Source organism: Lepisosteus oculatus, chromosome 14 (genome assembly GCF_040954835.1).
Source record: "Lepisosteus oculatus isolate fLepOcu1 chromosome 14, fLepOcu1.hap2, whole genome shotgun sequence".
NCBI classification, from domain to species: Eukaryota; Metazoa; Chordata; class Actinopteri; order Semionotiformes; family Lepisosteidae; genus Lepisosteus; species Lepisosteus oculatus.
In genome coordinates, this window is record NC_090709.1 from 46,257,736 (window position 1) to 46,285,725 (window position 27,990).

The 27,990-nt window shown below is 49.2% G+C and overlaps 1 long non-coding RNA gene and 3 other non-coding genes across 4 annotated transcripts; 1 reads left to right on the top strand and 3 right to left on the bottom strand.

The window, feature by feature from the left end:
• Positions 1-1,332: 1,332 nt before the first annotated feature.
• trnat-agu (transfer RNA threonine (anticodon AGU)) lies at positions 1,333-1,406 on the bottom strand. Its single transcript has one exon. It is a non-coding gene; the product is annotated as a tRNA-Thr (tRNA).
• A 4,045-nt stretch (positions 1,407-5,451) lies between these two features.
• Positions 5,452-5,534, bottom strand: trnal-uaa (transfer RNA leucine (anticodon UAA)). Its single transcript has one exon. It is a non-coding gene; the product is annotated as a tRNA-Leu (tRNA).
• Positions 5,535-14,042: 8,508 nt separating this feature from the next.
• trnaf-gaa (transfer RNA phenylalanine (anticodon GAA)) lies at positions 14,043-14,115 on the bottom strand. Its single transcript has one exon. It is a non-coding gene; the product is annotated as a tRNA-Phe (tRNA).
• Positions 14,116-26,594: 12,479 nt separating this feature from the next.
• Positions 26,595-27,591, top strand: LOC138243429 (uncharacterized). The gene is made up of 3 exons (XR_011192123.1): positions 26,595-26,651; positions 26,982-27,145; positions 27,274-27,591. It is a non-coding gene; the product is annotated as an uncharacterized lncRNA (long non-coding RNA).
• The last annotated feature ends 399 nt before the right edge of the window (positions 27,592-27,990 follow it).

Here is a 27,990-nt window from a genome sequence, read left to right on the forward strand (position 1 = left end):
CAATTTAAAAGAGACATTATTTTAATCCAGACATAATGAAAGACTTAGTAATTAGACACACGTACAAAAACACGTGAATCTAATTGAGAAAATGTTGACCGGAGCGATGTATTACTAATAGCGGCTCTGAGCTCAATGTGGTGCTGTATGGAAATGCTATAGGAATGCCAGTGGCGCAATGGATAACGTGTCTGACTACGGATCCGAAGACCTTAGATTTCTACTCTTTTCTGGTTTAAACCAAGCTACTCAACACTGGTACCGTAGTGTGTGCGGTCATACACAACCTTACTATCGACTGGGTGAATCTTCTGTTCCATCTCCGATTCTTTCCGCACATTCCTGCTATTTCAACACCGTTATTGTAGGATAACAGCCAAAGACACGAGAAGATATACTATTCCGAACAAATGTCTTAAAAAATCACGTTGAAAAAGGTGACAATAAGTTTTTGTTTCTTTAACGTAACCTTACATTTGCCTGTAAAGTTCACATTATTTCCTGAAGCCGCAAATCCCCAATATTTCTGCTGTCTCCTGAGAAACACAAGCGTAGAGCCAAATCATATTAAAGTACACAACACATCTATTAATTTAACACCCAGATGTGACAGAGCACACGTAAGACTTACACACAGCTTTTAATATGCGATAGTGAATTTGCAGGTATCCTGGCGAGTGAAGAGAACTGATATTAAGGAAATACATATTTAAAGGGGATGCAAGTCTTAAATGTGTTTTGTCACATCTGGGTGTTAACTGAATAGTTTTTTTGGTATTATTTATTGTGTTTTGACTCTTTACTTGTGTTTCTCGGGAGACAGCAGAAATATTGATGTTTACATTTATATTCACATTCCCGGTGATATTGACTTAGGAACTCCACTATTTACTTGTAGTTTGACTCGTGTCAAAAGTTGAAAATCTCTGCAAACATCAAGATGGCTAAGGACCTGGAAAGAAACTCAATAACATTTAGAGAAGGTAATGTTAAGATCAGATTAATTCGAAGTGTGTCTCTGGGTGCGTTTGATCTACCAACGTTGTGTTTAACTGAAGCACACCCCGACTGAGTGTGCCATAGAAACTGACACATGTCATATTTTTCTACATTCACAGATTTTTGGCTAAAGTAAAAAAAAAATCGTTGTCATTTTCTTGCCAGCTGGCAGTAATTCTTTTGCACTAATAAGAAAGATGAGCATTTTATCTTTCGCAATGTGTGGATTTCTTGAAAAATAAGTTGTGCCAAAAACGAAATGAACACTTCATTTAAACATAATGCAGAAGCATATTGTCTGTAACAATAAACGGTGGGCAAAGACAGGAAGTAAGGCACTGCTGGGATTTGAACCCAGGATCTCCTATTTACTAGAAAGGCGCTTTAACCAACTAAGCCACAGCGCCGGCAAAGCACTGCCCTTTTTCAGCCAGTTGGACACACTGCTCTGTTATATCTTCGTTCGGTGTGCAGTGAGCCTGCTCACTGAGCAAGTTGAGAAAGGATGTGAAATGGCTTTTATCCGCCAATTTCATTACCAGGGAGCTTAATATGCTTTTGATTATCTACAGGGTGTCTAGTGCAACACAGGCGATGGACTGCTGGGATTTGGAGCCAGGATTTCCCGTTAACTAGACAGGTGCTTTAACCAACTAAGCCACGGCGCCGGCAGAATTCTCCTCTTTTACTGCCCCTTGGACACACCGCTCGGAGACACCTGCGTTCAGTAAGCTGAGTCGGCTGGCTGAGCATGTTGCCTCCTTTACATTCGGGCCCCGACACTAAGAGAAACGTACAGAAATGGCTTTTATCGGGCACTTTTCATGTCCAATGCGCTTGACATCTCCCACGGGCGACAGAGTTCATTTACGACACTTTTCCTTTCTTTCTTCTTTCTGTACTCTTTGATGAAACAAAACGAGAAATCATGTAAGGGAAAATGTCTTTTTTTCATGGAGAAAACATGCACCAGGAAATGTTGTGTTTAGAAGAAGTGAGTTAACATGAAAAGTGACCTAATTTACAGGAGCAAATGCTCACCTAGCAAGGTCTGCTTTACTACTAGAGAGAAGTAGAGTGAAAGACATGAATTTTTCACGCCGCTGTGGAACAAAATGCTTTTTTCTTGGAATTCTAAATCTATTAGAAATTCAGAGCGACAAATAAAGGCTTTGTCTGCTTAAAAGTGATGATTTTTTAAAACTGATAAAAATGTAGAAAACACGTTTCTCATTTAGAAATTTAAGATGGGGGTGGGGTATTACTAGTAGTGGCGCTGAACTCACCATGGTGCAATTCATTTATGTGACGGGCTGGTGGTTTAATGGATAACGCGTCTGATTTCGGTTTATTAGATTGTCGATTCGACTTCTACCGGGGTTGTGTGATTTAAATCAGGCTCCTCAGAAATAGATGTCCGTTATGTAAATAGACCGCACCTGAAAGCAAACGTTGGGTCTGGTTTCCTTTCTTTCCTGCATGAAATAGCAAATCGTTACAAAAAATACCAGCTAATGTCCAATAGCGTTAGTCATTTAAGCAAACATGAATATACTGTAAGGTCTTGGTACATGGGAGTGGATTTCAACCACAATTAAAAAAGGACAAATTATAATTACAGGCTTCAGACACTTTTTCATACAAAAGTGACCAAACACTCCCTAACTTTCAGGTTTGCTTGAACCTGTAACAAAAAAAGCAGTCTGAAACTTCCATTCTCTGATGTCACTGTCTCTAAAGCCGGACGTGATGTTTCACGGATGTGTAGTATGCCTTTTCTCTTGTCATGTTCATGATGATTCACTGAATAAGCTCCTGACTGGGTGTTCTGTACTGCGCTGTTACTTTGTTCGATTACCTATGTGGTGTACAGCTAAAACCCGACTGCGTGGTGTAATTTCCAGGTTCAGCACCAGCAGCACCTGCAAACTCATCAGCTGACCTTGACGTGATTTGAACATGCAACCTTCTGTTCTGTAGTCAGACACGCTACCGTTGCGCCACGAGGTCGCTCGCCACAAGTGCTTTTAATTCCCCCAAAGAGAACAATCAGCGTCCCTGAAAAAGATTTTTTTTCATTCTCTCCTGTGTGGAGCGCCGCTCTTCCAACGAGGGTCTCTTCTTCCCCGACCACAGATTATTCTTTCCGCCCGGCTCTCTCACAGAGAGCAGACACACCGTCTCCACTGATGTGTTTACTACATCTATAGATCTGACCCCCTACAGCCCCGATATTCCTGGACAGGATATTTACCACCAGCCTCGTGAACTTCTCATCTTGACCTCTCCCAGGAGGAGCACAATTAACACAGAATCCTCTCTCCATTTAGCAAATAACACAAAACACTGTTTACCTGTCAAGACAGAAAACCGGGCTGCTCCAGGTGAGGCTTGAACTCACAACCGCAGCATGACTCCACTAATCATGTCATTTTACAAAGCCTGAACCTGGAAAGAGATTGGAAGCCGAAAAGTTATGGTGTTTTTTTAATACTTGCCTACTCTTTCCATTGTTCCGTCAAGTCTTTTATTTGGGAGTACTTTCAATTGATGTTAATCCTTGTCCCGATACACGTTCTGGGCCATGGTGCATCTTGAATAATGTTCTTATAGGCTTCAGTTTGGAAAAGTGCGCTCTTCAGAAGCTACCAAAACCGCTAATGGTTACATAACACTTAATGCAAAAGCAACGTTCGGGTTTGAAAAAAAATATTACTTGCTATGAATACAAACACTGTTACAGGAGGCGTGTTAGGGATATTTTAGCTTAGATCATCAATTCATCTTACATTTCTTCTCCATCTATATCAACAGCGTCATCGCTACTGAGCGCTAAAGGCAGGTCCTGGCAATACAATCTTCTTTAGAAAACATTTTTAAAACTATTTCCACTACCATACGTAAAGTAAAAGATAGCGATTGCACGCAACGAATAAAATCTCTTTTCCAGGAATGTTGTAGTTAGATGCAAATTACAATAGAAAATGTATCAGCTTTAACATTTTCTTTTGGATTCACAGGACAGTCAGCATGAGTCATCAAAGAGCCTGTAGTGGCAAGAAGTTTAAAAGCGCACAAGTGATCTGTCTTTGGTCAAAGGAATTGCTGGAGCAGTAGGACGCAGAGCAATATCTAGCAGCTGTAGACGATGTTTGGGGAAGAGATAATTCTGTTTTCAGCACAGGGAGTGAGAATGAGCTCAGTCCGGCTCCCAGCAGAATCCATTCTGGTTTGGTTACTGTCAGACTGTGCGTCTGAGGCTCTTTGGATCGCAACGTGAAAAAAAAAGAACAAAAAACATTTGCTCACATCTTGTGATTTCCACGAGAGAAAGAGAAGATATCACTTTAAAAAAAATCAAAACTGAAGATTTGGATCCGGGACCTCATACTTGTTAAATGATTAAAATAATAATTATGAAAATATCATGTTGTGTTTCTGCAACATATCGTGCACAGTATGCCATTTTTTTCTAAAAATACAGTAGATTGTACTTAATAAAAATGTACAATTCACCGCTGATATAAACAGATTTGTGCTGTGTTTGCCTTTGTTAGCATTTGTTTAAAAAATAAGTTCACAATACGATAAAAAACACAGAAAGCACAAACGTAATAATATAATGATACAAAATCAATACCAAATCATAAAGCCAATTAAGTACCTATCCTTTGAAAACAGTGACATTTGTATCTACTTTTGAATTACAAATCAGACAGCGTAGTCCCTTAATTCAAAGATCAGATCTTGGCCAAAACAAGACAACCAGATGTTAGCTGAATTCGGAACAAGAGCCACTGCTTCATCGTTTATTGAGCTTTTGATCAACGTCTGAGTGAAAAAGATTCGCTATTTTAACTATTTGATTAAAGTTCACAAAAGCACCTTTCTTCGAGCTGGAGTCGAAACAGCTACTTAAGGATTCCTAACTGTTTCTAATACAGTCAGCCGCGCTACCAACTGAGCTATCGAAGGGATTTAAAGTGCTCCTCTCTGGCACATACTGCCCAATGTAGTGAAATATTCCGGGTACTTAAATTCCAGTTCGACATCAAGTTTCCAACTCGTTTCCTTAGTCTTGTTTACCTTGAATTTAAGCCACAAACCAGGATTCTACTGTATAATCTTCCGGGGATGTTACAAAATGTTTGATGGGGCATCAATCATTACAGGCGGAAATTCACTCCTTTTTTTTTCTCGAGGCATCATATTAAACATTTCATTTGGATCGAGAAGAGGATCACCATGAGAGACAGAACAAACTGTTTGATTCCGTCTTTATTGGGAGCTGTATCACAGCTAATGCATGTAAAGCCTTCAGTATGCGATAGTGAGAGCTCAGTTATGCCAGGGAGTGGGAGTGAAGAGAACTGAACTGAAATTTAGTAAATTCATATTTGAATAGAGTGTAAATCATCAAAGTGTTCTGTCACTTAAAACTTATTACAACACTACCAGGAGTGGGGATTGAACCCACGCGGACATTTGTCCATTGGATCTTAAGTCCAACGCCTTAACCACTCGGCCATCCTGGTCTCCAGCTAGGTGCTGTTCAGTTGTTTAACATTTAAATATGATTCAACAATTAAAAAAAATTAAACCAGCGCCCTGTCACAGAAACGTACCCCGGTCACCCGCGCAACAAGCAGGGGTACTCAGCACTATACTAACGAGGAGCACTTGTCCGGAGCTGAGCGTGAGCTCTGTTTACGGTCAGCAGTCATTTCCTGTTTTCCAAAGACATTTTCGCCTGCTCTCAGTAATTAATGTCGGTTTGAAGTCTGTTCCTGTTGTCTCCACTCTTGACAAAGAGCAGCCTTTCGTAGGAGACTCCCTCTCTCAAGAAGTTTGCCATCACCCTGCAAGAGAGAAGAGCCAACCGGGATAAACAGCTTGAAGTTCGAAAAAGATGTTGGCACGCCTGTAGCGTTTACACGAAACCTCTTAGAGTTGTGAGAATACTTCCTTTGTGTATAAAATACATTGTGAATGCTTTCTCAGCCTTTACTTTTTCGTTTTTATGATATTTTTTTACCAAGCATGAATATTCTTTTGTCCATATCTCCGCAATGGAAGCACAGAATGCCTTCAAACCAAATGCATTTTAAAGACCACGCCTTGTGGATATTTCCACAGCCTTTACATCAAACTATCAGTGAGCTAATTATCTTTTTTTAAACCTCCGGTTTTTCATCGATGCGTAATCACGCACGAACTGGAACCCGGGGGACCGCTGTGTGCACACGTTCACAATGCGAGAAATACTGTTCAATACGGCTTCATGCGAAAAACCCGTATATGACCATAGGAAGCAGAACAGCGCAGTCTCCAATTACCCAGACTGTAAGCCCGGGAATAAAGCTTTGTTTGATTTCTGAAACCCTTCCTTTACGTACTGTTTTCATTCAGGTAAGGGTCAACTATATTCACAATACTACTGACAGCAGCAAGATTAAAATATTCTTTACTCAGCGGCTTATTAAAAACAGCTCCCATGATTTTACACAGAACACTGACACAGCTTTGTGTTCTGAATCTCTTTTTCTTATGCTTTTATTTAATGTGGCACAATGCACTGGGATAGGGGTATTCTGTTCACAAACCAATAGCATTTAAACCAAAGCACCCACAATGCTGAAAGTAAGTGTTTTGCACACTAAGCAGGTCCTCTGACTTTTCCCAGCTTTGTTTTGGGTTGTGGAACCTTTATTTTTTTATGATTTTCTGAAGATAACAATACAGGTAATACACTGGGATAGGTGGGTTGACTTCATGGCTCAATAGCATTTCTAATACAACAGCCATACTGCTGAAATCAAGTGTTTTACACACCAGACAGGCCCCCTAACCTTATACAACCTTGCTGTGGCTGGTCAATATAGTTGACCCTTTTTGGAAAGCTTTCTCAGCCCGAAACGCAAGCGAGACACCAGAAGGGGTGTGTGCAGGTTTCCGTAGTGTAGCGTCTATCATGTTTGCCTAACATGTGAAAGGTCCCTGGTTCAGAACCAGGTGGAAACAGCCTCTTTTTGAGTTCACAGAGGTCTTGAGCGACCGGTCATTTGTTCCCAGTGTATTTCTGGTGCCTTCATGCACTCTTGTACCAGGACCTGCAAGAACAACAGAAAGATTAGCATCCAGCGGGGGCTTCTTAGTGAGCCCAAGATCTCATCAAGAATCGGCTCCAGCAACAGGGCTGGGCGCATCGTTCCATTCTCCGACCACTCTCGGTGTAAACAAGTGCCTCCTGGTCTCTGCTTGATATGCACTTTCCTGCATTTGCTTTGGTGTAACTGGCTTCCCCTGCATGGGCAAATGTGAAGAAGATCCTTAGTAAGTCATTGAAGAAAACCGAGAAGAGGTCGGAGTGGCCTCTGTCGTTCATCAACGATCCCCTCAGGCAGTACTCCTCTGCAAAGCGCCGTTCGTTCACATCGATCGGCTTTTTTTTGCCTTCATTCGTGCAAGTAGTAAAAGCAGACGTCCCTATTCTGCCGTGACCAGGATTCGAACCGGGATGTTGTGGCCACAACACAAAGTACTGACCACTTTACGATCACGGCGAGTTACCAAGACACACGCGGCAGGGCGGAAAAGGCTGTGCTCTCTTCGTGTGACATAATTCGGAAAAGTCCTGACGTTGCATTTCAACTGAGCCCCAGTATACATCGACCCTTCGACACTCTGAGTGACAACTCTCTTGCGTGTTTTCTCATATTTATGTAGTTTGCTTGCATGATGCCGGGAACAGCGTGGTTGTTCGCTGCAATATGGTCTAGCGGTTAGGGTTCCTGGTTTTCACCCAGGCGGTTCGACTCGGTTTTGCCTCCTGCTTTCCAAAAAATCAGCACCGTGTACGAAGGAGCCGCATTAAAACCACTCGAACGTGCGAGAAGAGGGGGCGCTTGTTTCCAGCCGAAACTTCTCGCGTGTGAGACGAGCTGATCATCGCTGTGGGAGGGTTACTCTGGTAGACAGGGCTGACCTTCGGCAATAGGATTTATAGTCTCCAAGATGATATTTGCACTTTCTGGAGAGGCGATTTTCTCCACTTCAGTAGCCCGATTTCGTCGATTGCGTGGAGAGGGCTGTAGAATGTGGCGCCGCCTTTCCTGCTCCGTCCATGACAGGCGTGCTGGTCTCTGGAGAGAGAGCACGGTCCATCAGCGCACTCCAATAAAGGCACTGGAAGCAGCTAAATCGCATTGGCGAAGTTCAGCGCTGGGCCGCTGGGTACATCTTACCACCGTTTCCGTAGTGTAGTGTTTATCACGTTTGCCTCACACGTGAAAGGTCCCTGGTTCAAAACCGGGTGGAAACAGACTTCTTTTGTCGTCACGCACAAAAGGGGATTGGGGATTCGCCTAGCGCTGTGATCGAACAGACCCACTCACCTCTTAGTGTGGCGGGATCTGCACAGTGTATGTCGCAGCGCATCCTGCTTTCACTTCAATGCGCGTCCTGATGTACCCCGGTCTCCCGCGTGACAGGTGGGGACAGGTGACAGGTCCTATACTAACGAGGAAGACATCGCTCTCTCCGACCCCCGGCATCGTGAAAAGGTGCACGACCATAGTGCCTTTAGTGTAAATAATGTTCAATCTGAAATTAAAGAATTATTATTCAAATGATTGTTTAGGAATTGTATGCTAGAGCTTAAAAAGTATGTTCCAAGGTGCTAAATTTGTGTAGGTAACAGTTTAAATGCATTTTTCCACTGTTTACAAATCATCAGTATGGTAACCACAGCAACAGGCGCCACGTCACTGTCCACGGCTAGGTGTCTCGCCTTCGTCACAATGAGCGGTGTGACGTCACCGACAGCAACTAATACTAATATTAGTGTCTTCATGTTAATATTAGTGTGAGTGCAATCGGTAGTTTTAATATTAATGATAGTTTTCATGTGAGTATTAATGATGATAGTGCTATTGATTGTTTTAATGCTAGTATTCCTGTTAATATTAGTGATAATTACAGAGAAAAGGTTAGATTATTTACACTAGTAGTCATGTTAGTTTTAGTAATAGCATTACTGTTATTATTAGTATTATTAGTGTGGCAGTATTTTGTGTCAGTGTTAGGATGATAGTGTAAGTCTTAGTGATAGTGTTACTGTTGCAATATTAGTGGTATTTGTATTAGTGTTATTTATAGTGTATTTGTAGTTATGAGTGTATGTGTCTGTTTGTGTGTGGTGTTTGTGAGGAGTGTGTGGTGTCCGTCAGTGTGTGAGTGTGTGTTTGTGGATGTGTGTCTATAAGTATTCGTAGTGTCTATGTGTGTGTCTGTGAGTGTGTGTAGTGTCTGTGTGTGAATATTTGGATGTGGGTCTTTCAGTGTGTGATAATGTGTGAGTGTGTGTGCATATATCTGTCAGTGTGTGTGAGTATGTGTATAGGTGGGCTTGGGCTCCACTGCTGTGTCTGACAAAGGTGACCCATCAACAGGTGTTGAGGTCCAGAGTCACTTGTGAGCGCTTCCTGCTTTCACTTCAATGCGTGTCCTTATGTCGAGTCGTGTGCCGTGCAGAGGCTCTGAAAGCGAGAGCAATGAAAAGGTGCACGACGCTGTGAAAGAAAACAGAGAGAAGTGAAAGGCAGTCCTTTCTCTAAGGAGGTAGAAGAAGAGTGACTCCCCGTCGGGGAATCAAACCCCGGTCTCCCGCGTGACAGGTGGGGATACTCACCACTATACTAACGAGGAAGACATCGCTCTCTCCGACCCCCGGCATCGTGTCCCGACCCAGCATGCTGGAAGCCGACGCGTGCTGTGATCCCTTTACGGAGCAGAAATGACAACCGAGGAGCCGAGAGATCATTTCAGCAATTCAGCATTTCGAAAACACAAACGACCAACTCGGAATGACTTGCTTTTGACGCTTTTCAAAGCGTTCTTTATGCACGACGACTGCGCCGCCTAGCAGATACAAATGGGTTGTACAACTTTGAAGTAGCAAATGGAAGAGGGCTAAGTCCCCTCTCTTTTAGCCCAGGTTCGATCTGTCTCCCAGAATCACCAGGGCACACACACACACTGTCTTGTTTCTCGTATACGTATAGTGTAAAAATTAAGAACCCAGGACGAAGATGTGACACTCGAACAAACTCTTTATTATTTAACCTGTAACTCCGAACCAGTTAGCTCCTAAATTCACTATGGCCTGTGACCCTGAGCAATCGTTATTCCCCGCTCAGCCCTCCATCAATCAACATGCAGTTTCACTGCTGACGCACACAAATATTACACCTTCTCCAGCTGTTATGAATCCCCTCTCTTCAAAGCCTGGTGTGTTTTTTTTTTGGAGATGTTATATATTTTAGAAAGAGCACTGTGACGTCAGAGACACCAGCCAGAGCGCCGGGATCAGAGAGCGAGACCGCGGGAGGCGCGCTGAGTGCACTGCGGAGAGTTATTGATCACTTATCTATCGACAACCTATTATTTCAACTGAAGAACTGTAGAATTAACGATTAACTTCACCGATTGGTGAGTACTGATTCTTTTCCCATTCTTGACCCTTTCCTATTATTTAGGAATTTAATCCTAGAGCTAGATAATTATATTCCAAGTTGATAAATGTGTTTGAGTAACAGTTGAAATGCATTTTCCATTTGTTTACAAATCATAAGTATGGTAACCACGGCAACACGCGCCACGTCACTATGCCCGGCTAGGCGTCTCGCCTTTGTCACAAAGAGCGGCGTGATGTCACGGACAGCTACTAATACAAGGGACATTTAGCCTCTGACTGTTCAATGCTGCCAAAGTGCAATTTATGTGGCTCGGAAGGACACGTTTTTAAGAACTGCCCTCACGCCTACGCCAATAAACTCAAAATGAGAAAGGATGAGGCAGTGCTTGTTTCAGCCAAACCGGCCCGAAAAGCCAAAGCAAACAACAAGTCAAACAAAGAACCCTTGTTGGACAAAGACTCTCAGCCTCCAGCCAGGATCTGTCCTGCTGAGGCTCCGGGGCCAGTGGAAGAGAAATCCACTACGCCCCCACAACCGCAGACTGCACCAGACAAGCACGAGGGTTTGAAAACCCAGAGAATAGCGAGGACCCCTCCCCCACTCCTGCTCCTCAGAATGAGGGCCAGTGTGGGGCCCCCCGGTGGAGCGGGTCCAGCGAGGATACCCAGGATTCAGCGGAGCTGCTTTTCTCAGACACTGCAAGTGCTACAGATGCCCTCCTCTCCTCCATCCAGTCCATCACGGAGGATCTGCAGCAGCTGGTGGGTGAGGGGGAAGAGGAGACTGGTGCATCGGCTGCACCCCTTTCCCCTCAGTGCTCCCAGGAGCTGGACTTGAGGAAAAGGAAAAATGACTCTGTTTTCTCCCCGAGCGAGGAGGAAGGAGAGCATGGTGATGGGGACAGCTGGAACCCCTCCACCCCTCCCTCTACCCCCTTCCTTGAAATGGACTCTGTGAACGCTTTTACTGCTGCCACCCTGATGAAGGCTCATTCAGAGGATGGCTGGCAGGAAATTGGTAAGAAGAAAAAGAAAAATAAGAAGGTAACAGGTGAGACAGAAGAGAAATGTGTTTTGTAAAGACTGGTTCTACTTTCTTATGTAATATGGCTCTAAACATCATTTCTCTTAACACCAGAGGTATCAATGACAGAGTTAAATGCCAGTCTGTCTTTGATCACCTCCAGCAGAGAGAGGGAGATGTGTTGATGTTGCAGGAGTGTGCTTTAGCCTATCAAGAGAGGTATAAAAGCTTTGACGATAGGTGGGATAAAGGGCCTTCTGATTGGTCAGGGGACAATAACAACAGAACCCCTGGCGTGGCCATTCTTTTCAAAGGATGGGCATTCAAATTGAAAAGTATTCAGAGGGTCATAGATGGCAGGTTGCTGTGTGTGGATGTCGAATGGGGGACCGTTAACCTGCGTCTAATCAATGTGTATTGTCCTACTGACGTGGGAGGAAGGGTGGAGCTACTCAAAGCACTCTCTTCCCTATTGTTATGTAGCACTGACGTGATAGTGGGAGGGGATTTTAATTGTATCTTAGAGCACACAGACAGGCAGTCTAGCTCTCCGATAAAATTGGATTCCAGCTCACTGGCCCTGCAAAACTTAGTTCAAGACTTTAAACTCTCAGACACATATAGATGTATATATCCCACAACAGCAGGATATACACGGTCAGGGAGGAATAGCAGCTCCAGAATTGACTATTGCTTTGTCTCAGAGAGAGTGAAAGTTGTTGGGGTCACTCTTCAGCCTGTCTTCTTCTCAGATCATCAGGCTTTAGGGTGTAGAGTGGAACTCCAGGGCGGGACTGTCTTTGGCCCAGGCCTCTGGAAACTCAACACAAAGCTGCTAGAGAACGAGGGGGTAGTATCCCGCTACAAGGAGAAACTATCACAGTGGCTGTCCTTGCAGTGTCTGTATGGGTCAGTAGGAGAGTGGTGGGAGGAGGTGAAGGTGAGGACAAAGGCCTTTTTCATGGCTGAGGGAAGGAAGGCTGCTGCTAGACGGAGAGGAGTGCTAGCCAGGAAACAGAGGCAGCTGCAGCGTCTCTACACGATGCTGCACAGTGGCTTCGATGTGCTCGAGGATATCACCCTTTTAAAAAAGGACATCCGGAGCACAGCCGAAGAAAGCAGTCGAGGAGTGCTGTTAAGAAGCAGAGTGCAGTTCTTGGAAGAAAATGAGAAGTGTACTCGCTTCTTTTTCAGGAAAGTGGTAGGCTCCAAGTCTGTCATGGAAAGTGTAGTTGATGAGGAGGTAAGAGAGAGTACAGAGCTGAGTGCTATCCTCTCCTGCATCGAGGCCTTCTTGTCACGGACGTCCAAGGGGACTAACCGTGGGGAGCAGGAGGACGGAAAAAGACCCATATGCGTAGCGGCGAGACGGGAAAAAGGCCCGGGCTCATTAGTGCAAAGAGTTCAGGAATGCCGTATAGAAACCTGTGCGCCCTGGTGCTAGGCGGGTCTCAGGACATCCGAACGTCAGTGCTGAGCGAGGACAGAGCGCAAGACCCGGAAATATATAGCCCAAGGGAAAGAGAGGGACAGGAAGGACAGCAGACCAGAAACTAGGGACAGGACAGAGAATACCGCCCACTGGCTGCAGAGGGCATGACACTTCTACTTAAGACTGTACAGCTCTGCAGAGGTAAAGGATGAAGAAATTCATTTTTTTACCTCAAAGCTAGAAAACCTTTTGAGTGAAGAAGATAGGGAAGTACTTGAGGGGGATTTGACAGTAGAAGAGCTGAGAGGCTATGGAGAGCTTACAGAAGGGGAAAACTCCGGGTGCTGACGGGCTCCCTAAAGGGGCGTCTGCTTTTACTACTTGCACGAATGAAGGCAAAAAAAAGCCAATCGATGTGAACGAACGGCACTTTACACAGGAGTACTGCCTGACTGGATCATTGATGAACAACAGAGGCCACTCCGACCTCTTCTCGGTTTTCTTCAATGACTTACTAAGGATCTTCTTCACAATCGCCCATGCAGGGGAAGCCAGTTACACCAAAGCAAACGCAGGAAAGTGCAATTCAAGCAGAGACCAGGAGGGACTTGTTTACACCGAGAGTGGTCGGAGAATGGAACAATACGCCCAGCCCTGTTGCTTTAGCCGATTTTTGATGAGATCTTGGGCTCACTAAGAAGCCCCCGCTGGATGCTAATCTTTCTGTTGTTCTTGCAGGTCCTGCGCTGCTTTTGAGCCGACAGAGCTCGTCCTGGTCTGTCGGCACAGCCCAATTGCAAATGATCGGCTCCGCTTACAGAAGGAACGTGCGTTTGGTACAAGAGTGCACGAAGGCACCGGAATTACATTGGGAACAAATGACCGGTCGCTCAAGACCTCTGTGAAGTACAGGAGCGTGCAAAATGAGGCTGTTTCCACCCGGTCTCGAACCGGGGACCTTTCGCGGGTTAGGCGGACGTGATAGCCGCTACACTACGGAAACCCGCAGGGACCGCTGCTGGTGTCTCGCTTGCGTTTCGGGCTTAGAAAGGGACGCGTCACTTTAGGCAGGTGGCACTGGAGAGAGGAACAAAGGGCGCGATGAAACAAAATGCCGAAACCCGGGATCGACCCAGGGACCTTCAGAACTTCCGTCTAACACTCTCCCAGCTGAGCTATTTCGGCGGTGCAGAGAGCACACAGCCACCTGCTCCAGCCTTCCTGTCTTGCGGCATGAGCGCACCAAGAGGAGCGGGAGAGTGTTGCAGGAATGTCACTGAGAAGGAAAGGAACAAATGACCGGTCGCTCAAGACCTCTGTGAAGTACAGGAGCGTACAAAAAGAGGCTCTTCCCGTCCGGTTTCGAACCGGGGATTTTTCGCGTGTGAGGCAAACCTGATAACCGCTGCACTACGGAAACGGTGAGAAAAGGGACCCACTGGCAGTGAGTATTGAACCTTATTGCATTACTGCTCCCAACCAGTTGATATCAATTTAATTCCTAAGGGTTATGTTCTTGTTTTGAGTATCTCATGTAGAAGTTGTAAACAAGTTCAATTACGAAACGGTCTAAATGAATGATATACTTATGTCCTCTTGATATGTGTAACTCTTTGTAACTGAATTAATTTATATCTTTTGTATTCTGATAACCCTTACGATAAGATCTGTTAGGTTTGCATGCATATTCTATATATTAACAAATGTATCCTCGTGTATTAGTACCTGTGTGTGCGTTGTTTGAGTTATGTCGCATGGTTGGATTCTAAGACCATTAAAATAATCAATTTTGTGATTTACTGCCACAAAAATAATTGTCCCAGTAAATGCCCAAACCCCTACAGAACTGGTGCCTCGTGAGAGAACACTACAACAGTGTGTGATATCCTGTCCCAGCCTGAGGAGCAGACAGCGAGCCTGTCTCTTAATAATGCTAATAATACAGTGTGTGATTCCCTGCCCCAGCCAGAGGAACAGACAGTGAGCCTGTCTCTCAATAATAATACAGTGTATGATCTCCTGTCCCAGCCTGGGAAACAGTGAGTCAGCCTCTCAATAATTATAATACAGTGTGATCTACTGTCCCAGCCAGAGGAACACACAGTGAGCCTGTATCTAAATAATAATAATACAGTGCGTGATCTCCTGTACTAGCCTGAGGAACAGACAGCGAGCCTGTCTCTCAATAATGATAACCTAGTGTGGAATGTCCTGTCCCAGTCTGAAGGACAAACAGTGAGCATGTCCCTCAGTAATAATAGAACAGTGTGTGATCTCCAGTCCCAGCAGGAGGAACAGACAGTGAGTCTGTATCTCAATACTAATAATACAGTGTGTGATCTCCTGTCCAAGCCTGGGGAACACTGAGGCTGTCTCTCAATACTAATAATACAGTGTGTGATATCCTGCCCCAGCCTGAGGAACAGACAGTGAGCCTGTCTCTCAATAATAATAATACAGTGTGTGATTTCCTGTCCCAGCCTGGGGAACAGTGAACCAGATACTCAATAATAATAATACAGTGTGTGATCTCCTGTCTCAGCCTGGGGAACACTGAGCCTGTCTCTCAATACTAATTATACAGTGTGTCATTTCCTGCCCCAGTCAGAGGAACAGACAGTGAGCCCGTCTCTCAATAATAATAATACAGTGTGTGATCTCCTGTCTCAGCCTGGGGAACAGACAGGAGTGAGCCAGTCTCTCAATAATAATAATAGAGTGTGTGATTTCCTGTCCCAGCCTGAGGAACAGATTGTGAGCCTGTCTCTCAATAATAATAGTGTGTGATTTCCTGTCTCAGCCTGAGGAACAGACAGTGAGCCTGCCTCTCAATAACAAGCCAATGTGTGATCTCCTGCCCCAGTCAGAGGAACAGACAGTGAGCCCGTCTCTCAATAATAATAATACAGTGTGTGATCTCCTTTCCCAACCTGAGGAACAGACAGGAGTGAGCCAGTCTCTCAATAATAATAATACAGTGTGTGATCTCCTGTCCCAGCCTGAGGAACAGACAGTGAGCCTGCCTCTCAATAACAAGCCAATGTGTGATCTCCTGTCCCAGCCTGAGGAACAGAGAGTGAGCCTGTCTCTCAATAATAATACAGTGTGTGATCCTCTGTCCCAGCCTGAGGAACAGACAGTGTTATCTCCTGTCCCAGCCTGGGGAACAGACAGTGAGCCTGTCTCTCAATAATAATAATACAGTGTGTGATCTCCTGTCCCAGACTGAGGAACAGACAGTGAGACTGTCTCTCAATAATTATAATAATACTGTGTGAGCTCCTGACCCAGCCTGGAGAACATACAGTGAGCCAGTCTCTCTATAATAATAATTCAGTGTGGGATCTCCTGTCCAACTCTGAGGAACAGACAGTGAGCCTGTCTCTAAATAATAATAATACAGTGTGTGATCCTCTGTCCCAGCCTGAGGAACAGACAGTGAGCTTGTCTCTCAATAATAATAATACAGTGTGTGATCTCCTGTCCCAGCCTGAGGAACAGTGAGCCTGTCAATCAATAATAATACAGTATGTGATGTCCTGTCTCAGCTTGAGGAACAGAGAGTAAGCCTGTCTCTCAATAATAATAATACAGTGTGGGATCTCCTGTCCCAGCCTGGGGAACAGTGAGCCAGACTCTCAATAATCTTAATAATAATAATACAGTGTGATCTACTGTCCCAGTCTGAGGTACAGTGAGCCTGTCTCTCAATAATAATATAGTGTGTGACCACCTTCTGTGGTCTGTTTCAAATCCGCCCGCGATGAGACACCGAGGAGAAATGAAGAGCCCCAGTCGCGCTAGAAAATCACCCGGGAAAGAGACTTTCAATGTAGGAAAAAAAAGTCGTTAGTAACAGACATAATGTTTGTTTTGTTTTTTTAATCGCTGCAATGTGTGACTAAGCTCATACGACTAAGAGTTGCCCCCTTTGTCTAGATCTGGTAACCTGCTTGTCGCTGGTGGGCCAGATCGTGTCGCCTGTCACTACACTGGGGCATTAAGACCCACACAGACCGCAGGGTGAGTGCCCCCTGCTGGCCCCACTGAGAGGTCGTATCCCACCTCCTCCGCTCTCTGCGAAAAGCAGTATCTTCAGGCCCTGACATCCCACCCCTGCCACTCTCTGCGTAAATAAGTATCGTCAGGCCCTGACATCCCACCCCTGCCACTCCCTGCGTAAAGAAGTGTCGTATGGCCCTGACATCACACCCCCACCACTCTCTGCGGAAAGCACTGTCGTATAGCCCGGGCACCCAACCCTCCACTCTCTGCATTAAGCACTGTCATATAGCCCTGACACCCACCTCTCCACTCTTTGAATAAAGCAGTGTTGTCAGGCCCTGACATCCCACCCCCGCCACTGTCTACGTAAAGTAGTGTCGTCAGGGCCTGACATCCCACTCCTGCCACTCTCTGCATAAAGCAGTGTCTTATGGCCCTGAAACCCTCCCCTCCACTCTCTACATAAAGCAGTGTTGTCAAGCCCTGACATCCCTCCCCTGCCACTCTCTGTGTAAAGCACTGTCGTATGGCCCTGACATCACACCCCCACCACTCTCTGCGTAAAGCACTGCCGTATAACCCTGACACCCACCCCTCCACACTCTGCGTTAAGCTGTGTTGTCAGGCCCTGATATCCCACCCCCACCATTCTCTGTGTAAAGCACTGCTGTATGGCCCTGACATCACACCCCCACCACTCTCTGCGGAAAGCACTGTCATAAAGCCCTGACACCCACCCCTCCATTTTTTGCATAAAGCAGTGTCGTCAAGCCCTGCCACTCTCTGCGTAAAGAAGTGTCGTATGGCCCTGAAATCCCACCCCTGCCACTCCCTGCTTAAAGAAGTGTCGTATGGCCCTGACATCCCACCCCTCCACTCTCTGCATAAAGCAGTGTCGTCAAGCCCTGACATCCCACCCCCACCACTCTCTGTGTAAAGCAGTGTCATATGGCCCTGACATCCTAGCCCCGCCACTCTCTGTGTAAAGCAGTGTCATATGGCCCTGACATCCCACCCCCACCACTCTCTGTGTAAAGCAGACATGTTACAGACATTTACAACAAAGACATATTATAAAATATTGACATATACTGTAGGCGGCTGGAGCATTATTGGGAGACAGACTCACTGTTCCTCAGGCTGTGACAGGAGATCACATACTGGGCTGCCAGATCAACTGAGTTCCCTCATCCCTCTCCCAGTAGGATTGGGACCCGTTGTGATTCTGGCAGGTGTGGGAACTCTGGGATTAGATTTCTGAATTACGGGAAGAATGTTTCTCTAATCCCAGAGTATCTGTCAAAGTGCAGTAGGAAGTACACCTCTGTCTCTATTTCTCCCCGCTGGCAGTGGGAGCACAGCCTGTAATCTCTGGGCAGCCAGGTCTGCCTGTGTCGCCCAGTTTCTATGGCCAGGTTGTAGTCACTGAGCCTGTACTTCGTCAGGGTCTGTTTCTGTTTGTTATTTTTTATTTTGGTCAAATATTCAGCTAGTGTGTATTGTCTGTTTAAGGTTCTGTAGCATTCCAGTTTATGTTGTGTTTGTGTGTGTGTGTCCCAGTGTGTGAGATATTGCTGTTTGATCTGTGCTGTGATGTGGTTGAGTCTGGGTTGTGGTGCTCTAGCAGTGCTGTCCTGAGGCTGGTTAGTGTCGGTGTCACTCACTGCGAGTGTGATCTCAGCAGAGTCTCTGTGCTCTTGGGACACTTGACTCACCTGTCTCTCTCTTTCTCTCCCTGTGCTGTCCCTCTCCTGCCCCCTCTCTCCCTCCTCGGACTCCAGCTGGAGGAGGTCCAATCACCACCTCCTGTGAGACAGAAGAAAAAGAAGGTGGGTAATGCTCTGATCCTCTCTTTACTCCTGTCCAGTGTCCAGTCAGTGTCCAGTCAGTGTGTCTGTATGAACCCCTCTCTCTCTCAGTGCAGTGTTCATGTACTGGAGTGTCCAGTCAGTGTGTCTGTATGAACCCCTCTCTCTCTCAGTGCAGTGTTCATGTACTGGAGTGTCCAGTCATGTGTCTGTATGAACCCCTCTCTCTCTCAGTGCAGTGTTCATGTCCTGGAGTGTCTAGTCAGTGTGTCTGTATGAACCCCTCTCTCTCTCAGTGCAGTGTTCATGTCCTGGAGTGTCCAGTCAGTGTGTCTGTATGAACCCCTCTCTCTCTCAGTGCAGTGTTCATGTACTGGAGTGTCCAGTCATGTGTCTGTATGAACCCCTCTCTCTCTCAGTGCAGTGTTCATGTCCTGGAGTGTCCAGTCCGACTCTTAACGTGACTCTCCTGTCTCTGCTTCAGAAGCGCTGGTGCGTCTTTTTAAACTCCCTGAGCTGCGTGTCGGTGGAGACAGATGATCAGGACGAGCCGATGGAGAAGGCGGAGACCGTGGGTCAGGAGAGGAAGAGCGAGGGAGAGGAGGAGCAGGCTGCCGGGAAGGACAAGAAGAGGAAGAGGAGGTGCAAGTGAGCAGACAGGGGGGCACCGCCCGGTCGTGTCTGTGATTCAAGGAGGAGTCTCCTCTTGCTGTTTGATGTCATGGTGACGTCTGTGTCTGTGTCCCTCACACCTGCAATAACAATATTCTTTCCAGGTTCCTTTCCTGGTTCTGTGCCTGCTAAGATCTGGACTGGACTGGACTGGACTGGACTGGAGCTGAGGGACGCCAGACTGGACTGCACTGAAGCTGAGGGGCCCCAGACTGGACTGGACAGGAGCTGAGGGACACCAGACTGGACTGGACTGGAGCCTAGGGACATCAGACTGGACTGGACCGGAGCTGAGAGACACCAGACTGGACTGCACCGGAGCTGAGAGACACCAGACTGGACTGGACTGGAGCTGAGGGGCCCCAGACTGGACTGGACCGGAGCTGAGAGACACCAGACTGGACTGGACTGGAGCTGAGGGACCCCAGACTGTGCTGGACCGAAGCTGAGGGCCCCAGTCTGCGCTGCACAGAAGCTGAGGGACCCCAGTCTGTGCTGGACCGAAGCTGAGGGACCCCAGTCTGGACTGCACTGGAGCTGAGGGGCCCCAAACTGGACTGGACTGAAGCTGAGGGACCCCAGACACCAGTCTGGACTGAAGCTTGTAATTTTTGTTCTTTTGTTAAGCATCAATAAAAATTTTAAAAATAAAATCTGTTTAGCTTTTGGTTTTTTCCCTCCCCCCCCCCCCCAAAGTTGCTGCTGGGAGAGGTGTGAGTGGGGCCAGCAGGGGGCGCTCTCACCCTGTGGTCTGTGTGGGTCCTTATGCCCCAGTATAGTGAGGGGGGACACTGGACTGTAAACAGGCGCCGTCCTTCGGATGAGACGTCAAACCGAGGTCCTGACTCTCTGTGCTCATTAACAATCCCGGGGTGTCTCTGGAGAAGAGTAGGGGTGTTACCCCAGTGTCCTGGCCTGATTCCCCCCCTGGTCTTGACCCATCATGGCCTCCTAATCACCCCCCCCTCTCTGAACTGGCTCCATCCCTCTGCTCTCCTCCCCACTGAGAGCTGCTGTGTGCTGAGCGGACTGGAGCATCATCCAGGTGGGGGCTGCACACTGGGGGGACTGGAGGGGATCCCCCTGACCTGGGAAGAGCTCTGAGTGGAGAGTCCAGACTTATTAATTATTATTATTATTCGTGCTGCACTGGGCTTCAGTCCTGGTAGTGAGAGGGGGACTCTGTGATCAGGACAGATACTTATGACTGTATAATAATACACGATAGAAATGGAAACAGGGTAGCGCTGTAGTCTCTTCGAAACGTTTTGAACTGCCAGAAGAAGTTTTCACAACCCGGACTCGTGAAGGTACAGGTCTTCTCCCTTCGTCCAGAGCAAGGTGTATCGTGTCCTGGTGATTTTAATGTCGCGTTTCTGCCTTATTAGAGAGAGGCACTGAACTTTGGGGAACGTGACATCCACCCAGTATTACTAGTAGGTTGATAAATATAAATGTTTTTTTTTCCCCCCGTATTATACCTTGCGAAATATAATATGTGTGTGTGTCCTGTGATGGACTGGTGTCCTGTCCAGGGTGTGTGAGTGTGTGTGTCTGTGTGTCCTGTGATGGACAGATGGTACCCAGCCTGGACACCCATGAGACACTGGCTGTGATGGACTGGTATCCTGTGAAGGACTGGTGTCCTGTCCAGGGTGTGTGTGTGTCCTGTGATGGACTGGTGGATCACAATATTAATTCTCCTCCTTGATTCCCTCCTTCATCGCCAGAGTGAAAGCGGGACACGGCAGTAAAAGCTCAGCCCTGCGGGTGGTGGTCCTCTCGGCCACACGGGGGCGCTGTGGCCCCACGGGGGGGGGTTATGTTCAAGTCCCGCTGGGAATCGCACCGACGCGGTGGAGTTCGTGAACGTCCCAGACAACAAGAAAACGAGAGAGAGAAAAAAGGTCGTTTTCGGGGTTCAAGAAGCAACCCCGAGATTCAGGGAGTTTCCCCGCTGAGCTTACTCTGCCGAAAACACGCAGGTTTTATTTTTTTTCCCGTGCCCCCCCTCACACAGGCCGTTTCTGTAGCGTGAAGTTGGTTTTTTTTGCGCGGCTGTCGGTGAGGGGCGAAATTGTATTTATTTTTTCCCACGGTTTGAAACAGAAACGGCCGGGTGGTGTTGTAGAGAGGTCGACGTGCCTGGTTTTCCTCGTGTGCGAAGCCCGGTTTTTTTTTCTGGGGGGGGGGTCGTGAGGTCCCACGCAGCGCTCGGAAAAGAAAATGGCGTTTCTTTTCCCCGCAGGACGGGGGGGGTACCCGTGTTTTTTGGACGTGGCGTGGCCCGAAATTTACGCCCTTGGGCGCTAGAGGGGGGTGGAGGTTGGTCTTTCTTTGATTTGGGGTTCGGGGGGGTGCTAATTTCACTGAACCCCACCCCACGGAAACCCGTGTTGGACGTGGGGGTGCTGAATGCGCCCTCGACGTGATTTTGTCTTTAAATTCAAGTGCAGCTTTTGTAACCCTTGGGCCGGAAACACCTGGACCCGTTTCCCCTGCCTGTCCGAGGTGGCGACTACCGGGGTCGTACAGGGACACCCGGCTGGCCGCCGAGAGTTGGAAAAATAAAATGTCCACCCAAAAAAAAACAACCGTGAAAAATGTCAGCCATTTTTGTTTCGCGGCCGAGCCGTGAGCGCGTTTGGGGCGACGTCACGGTGGCGTCACAATGAGCCGCCTGACGTCACAGAGCGGCGGATTCTAGCGGGGGGCGGCGCCGGAGCCCCGTGAGCTCAGAGGAGCGAAGAGAGAAGAGGAGGAAAGCGCTATATAGTCTTTTCTAAATACGTGTTTCTTCCAATAAAGTTACTTCGACTTAGATTGTTAGTTTCAGCTTCAGAATCGCTCTTCAGAATCCCCGTGAAATCGGTAAGTCAAAAGCGCCGCTGGCGAGAAATAACAAAATAAGTGGAGAAATAAGTTGTTTTTTTTACCGTTACTCCACTCTTATGGGTGTGATCGTGCTATAAAAAGATATTGAGAGGAGGTGCACCTCTACACAGAGAGTGGTGGGGGTGGGGAACAAGCTGCCCAGCCCTGTGGTTGAAGCCGATACCCTGGCTTCTCTCCAGACACAGCTGAGTGAGCTCCTCCAGTCAGGACAGGAGGCTCTTCTGTACACCGAGGGTGGCGGGGGTGTGGAACAAAGCTGATACCCTGGCTCCTGTCCAGACAGAGCTGGGTGAGCTCCTCCAGTCAGGACAGGAGGCTCTTTTGTACACAGAGGGTGGCGGGGGTGTGGAACAAAGCTGATACCCTGGCTTCTCTCAGGACACAGCTGGGTGAGGTCCTCCAGTCAGGACAGGAGGCTCTTCTGTACACAGAGGGGGGCGGGGGTGGGGAACAAGCCGCCCAGCTGTGTGGCTCCGCCCCCTCCCCCTCCCCTCCCTTCCCCTCTGTGACTCTGCTTGTCTCGGCAGGACGATGGACCGACAGAGATGCCGCACGGCCGTGCGCGGTCGCAGCAGGACCCAGGCCCGGCGAGGCGTCGTAAGTCCACCCCTCCCGCCCGCCGTCCACAGGGTCGCAGGTCCATTATAGACTTCTGAGAGCACAGATTGCCTCTGAACGTCCCAGAGTCTCACTGGACACACTGTAGAGACTACCCAAGGCCCCTAGTCTCGACACGACTGGGCTGGGCTATTTGGTCAGAGCTGTCTCGGAGATGGGCTGTTTGGCGTCTTCACAGGTCACACCGGTCAGGCCGAACCCGGACTGGCAGCGGGAGAGGTCCCGGCCCAAGTCCCGGTGCTTTTCCGTAAGTCTGACCCGGTCGCCTTCCGCGAGACTGGACCGGCCGCCCTGTGGTGGGCCCGGTGCCCCACATCTACCCTACAGCTCCCCCCACTGACCCCTAAACTCCCGATACCCTACAGCTCCCCACACTGACCCCTAAACTCCCGATACCCTACAGCTCCCCACACTGACCCCTAAACTCCCGATACCCTACAGCTCCCCACACTGACCCCTAAACTCCCGATACCCTACAGCTCCCCGCACTGACCCCTAAACTCCCGATACCCTACAGCTCCCCACACTGACCCCTAAACTCCCGATACCCTACAGCTCCCTACACTGACCCCTAAACTCCCGATACCCTATAGCTCCCCACTCTGACTCCTAAACTCCCGATACCCTACAGCTCCCCACACTGACCCCTAAACTCCCGATACCCTACAGCTCCCCTCTCTGACCCCTAAACTCCCGATACCCTACAGCTCCCCACACCGACCCCTAAACTCCCGATACCCTACAGCTCCCCACACTGACCCCTAAACTCCCGATACCCTACAGCTCCCCGCACTGACCCCTAAACTCCCGATACCCTACAGCTCCCTACACTGACCCCTAAACTCCCGATACCCTATAGCTCCCCACTCTGACTCCTAAACTCCCGATACCCTACAGCTCCCCACACTGACCCCTAAACTCCCGAAACCCTACAGCTCCCCACACTGACCCCTAAACTCCCGATACCCTACAGCTCCCCACACTGACCCCTAAACTCCCGAAACCCTACAGCTCCCCACACTGACCCCTAAACTCCCGATACCGTACAGCTCCCCACACTGACCCCTAAACTCCCGATACCCTACAGCTCCCCGCACTGACCCCTAAACTCCCGATACCCTACAGCTCCCCGCACTGACCCCTAAACTCCCGATACCCTATAGCTCCCCACTCTGACTCCTAAACTCCCGATACCCTACAGCTCCCCACACTGACCCCTAAACTCCCGATACCCTACAGCTCCCCACACTGACCCCTAAACTCCCGAAACCCTACAGCTCCCCACACTGACCCCTAAACTCCCGATACCCTACAGCTCCCCACACTGACCCCTAAACTCCCGAAACCCTTCAGCTCCGCACACTGACCCCCACAGTCCTGATGGCCGAGAGGTCTCTGCTTGCTGTAGTAATTGAGTGAGCTCTGTGGACCTGACCTCTGTCTTGTGTCCTCGTTTCCAGCGTCTCCTAGTGGTCCGGCATTTCACACGACCTGAAGGTGAGATCTGGGGAGGAGACAGAGCACCCCCTAACACCCCTGAGCTGGGTTACAGGGTAAGACAGCTTCTTACTGTTGGACACACCTGTCCACACTCTTACTGGACACACTGGACACACTCGCCTGTCCAGACTCTTACTGGATACACTGGACACACTCACCTGTCCAGACTCTTACTGGACACACTGGACAAACTCACCTGTCCACACTCACCTGTCCAGACTCTTACTGGACACACTCTCACTGGACACACTGTCCACACTCACCTGTCCAGACTCTCACTGGACACACTGTACACACTCACCTGTCCACACTCACTGGACACACTGTACACACTCACCTGTCCACACTCTCACTGGACACACTGTACACACTCACCTGTCCAGACTCTCACTGGACACACTGGACATACTCACCTGTCCAGACTCTTACTGGACACACTGTACACACTCACCTGTCCACACTCTTACTGGACGCACTGTACACACTCACCTGTCCACACTCTCACTGGACACACTGTACACGCTCACCTGTCCACACTCTTACTGGACACACTCACCTGTCCAGGCGTAGTCTCTGCTCCTCATCCCCCCTGCGTTGTGTCTCCCACCCCGCTGGACAGAATCCTGTGGTGTCTTCGTGTCTCCCCGAGCTCGTCCAGAAGCTGGAGAGGGCGGCCGAGCTGCAGCTGGAGCTCCCGGGGTCGCCTGGCTCGTCCCGCTCGGGCTCGCCCGACTCCTTCCGCTCGGTGTCCCCCCCCTCCTCGCCCGAGAGCCCCCTCCGCCCCCCGCCCCCGGCCCCCCCCTCCGGCCCCCTCAGGCCCCTGCCCGCCCCGCCCCGCCGCCCCCCCTTCATCCCCGCCATGCCCCTCGAGCCCCCCCTGCTGCCCGGGGCGGTGCCCCTGCCCCTGCCCCCACCCGTCCTGCCCCCGTCTGTCCGTCCATCTGTCCGTCTGTCCATCTATCCTTCAGTCCATCTGTCCCTCTGTCCATCTGTCCTTTTCTCTATCCTGTCCTTCTGTCTTTCTGTCCTTTTCTGTGTCCATCTGTCTTTCTCTCCTTTTCTGTCTTTCTATCCATCACTCTATCTATCCTTTTCTCTGTCCATCTGTCCTTCTGTCCATCTGTCTTTCTGTCCTTTTTTCTGTCTTTCTGTCCTTTTCTCTGTCTTTTTGTCCATCTGTACTTCTCTCTTTCTGTCTTTCTGTCCTTCTGTCTGAGTCTCTCTTTTTCTCTGTGTCTGTCCCTCTCTCCCTGTCTCTTTCCATGTCTCCCTGCTCTCTGTTTGTCCTGCGTTGTCCCAGCTGGGTCTGTCTCCCTGTGTCTCTCCGTGTGTCTCCCTGCTCTCTGTCTCTCCTGCGTTGGCCCAGCTGGGTCTCTCTCCCTGTGTCTCTCCGTGTGTCTCCCTACCTGTCTCTCTGTCTGTCCTGCGTTGTCCCAGCTAGGTCTCCCTCCCTCCTCTCTCTCTCCGTGTGTCTCCCTGCTCTCTGTCTGTCCTGCGTTGTCCCAGCTGGGTCTCCCTCCCTCCTCTCTCTCTCCGTGTGTCTCCCTGCTCTCTGTCTGTCCTGCGTTGTCCCAGCTGGGCCTCTCTCCCTGTGTCTCTCCGTGTGTCTCCCTGCTCTCTGTCTGTCCTGCGTTGTCCCAGCCAGGTCTCTCTCCCTGTGTCTCTCCGTGTGTCTCCCTGCTCTCTGTCTGTCCTGCGTTGTCCCAGCTGGGCCTGTCTCCTCTGCTCTCTGACTTCAGCTCTGTTCGCCGATGTCCTGCCAGCCCGTCTCTCTCTCAGCCTGTCTCTTGACTTGCAGGAAGAAGAGGAGGTGGAGACAGCTCTTCCGGCAGGAGAGAGGAAGGAGGTCAGTGCTGGTCCCACCCTGCCCCCTGTCCTGTCTGTGGTGGAGTTTCGCCGTCTTGTCTGTCCCTGGGTCTCAGTGTCTCTCTCTCTTTCAGCCCTGTCTGTCAGTGTCTCTCTCCTCCTCCTCTCTGTCCTCAGTGTGTCTCTCTCCTCCTCTCTGTCCTGTGGTGTCCAGTGGGTCAGTATTAGTGGGCTACACCCAGGCTCACTCACTGCGAGTGTGGTCTCAGCAGAGTCTCTGTGCTCTTGGGACACTTGACTCACCTGTCTCTCTCTTTCTCTCCCTGTGCTGTCCCTCTCCTGCCCCCTCTCTCCCTCCTCGGACTCCAGCTGGAGGAGGTCCAATCACCACCTCCTCTGAGACAGCAGAAAAAGAAGGTGGGTAATGCTCTGATCCTCTCTTTACTCCTGTCTAGTGTCCAGTCAGTGTGTCTGTATGAACCCCTCTCTCTCTTAGTGTAGTGTTCATGTCCTGGAGTGTCCAGTCAGTGTGTCTGTATGAACCCCTCTCTCTCTCAGTGCAGTGTTCATGTACTGGAGTGTCCAGTCAGTGTGTGTGTATGAACCCCTCTCTCTCTCAGTGCAGTGTTCATGTCCTGGAGTGTCCAGTCAGTGTGTCTGTATGAACCCCTCTCTCTCTCAGTGCAGTGTTCATGTCCTGGAGTGTCCAGTCCGACTCTTAACGTGACTCTCCTGTCTCTGCTTCAGAAGCGCCGATGCGTCTTTTTGATGTCCCTGAGCTGCGTGTCGGTGGAGACAGAAGATCAGGACGAGCCGATGGAGGTGGGGGAGACCGTTGCTCAGGAGAGGAAGAGCGAGGGAGAAGAGGAGCAGGCTGCCGGGAAGGACAAGAAGAGGAAGAGGAGGGGCAGGTGAGCAGACAGGGGGGTGCCGCCCGGTCATGTCTGTGATTCAAGGAGGAGTCTCCTCTTGCTGTTTGATGTCATGGTGACGTCTGTGTCTATGTCCCTCACACCTGCAATAACAATATACTTTCCAGGTTACTTTCCTGGTTCTGTGCCTGCTAAGATCTGGACTGGACTGGACTGGACTGGACTGGACTGGACTGGAGCTGAGGGACACCAGACGACTGGACTGGAGCCTAGGGACACCAGACTGGACTGGACCGGAGCTGAGAGGCACTAGACTGGACTGGAGCTGAGGGACACCAGACTGTGCTGGACCGAAGCTGAGGGACCCCAGTCTGGACTGAAGCTGAGGGACCCCAGTCTGTGCTGGACTGAAGCTGAGAGACCCCAGACTGTGCTGGTCTGAAGCTGAGGGACCCCACACTGGACTGCACTGGAGCTGAGGGACACCAGACTGGACTGGAGCTGAGGGGCCCCAGACTGGACTAGACTGGAGCTGAGAGGCCCCAGACTGGACTGGACCAAAGCTGAGGGACCTCAGGCTGTGCTGTACCGAAGCTGAGGGACCCCAGACTGTGCTGGACCGAAGCTGAGGGACCCCAGACTGGACCGAAGCTGAGGGACCCCAGACTGTGCTGGACCGAAGCTGAGGGACCCCAGACTGTGCTGGACCGAAGCTGAGGGACCCCAGACTGGACCGAAGCTGAGGGACCCCAGTCTGTGCTGGACCGATGCTGAGGGACCCCAGTCTGGACTGAAGCTGAGGGACCCCAGACTGTGCTGGACCGAAGCTGAGGGACCCCAGTCTGTGCTGGACCGAAGCTGAGGGACCCCAGACTGTGCTGGTC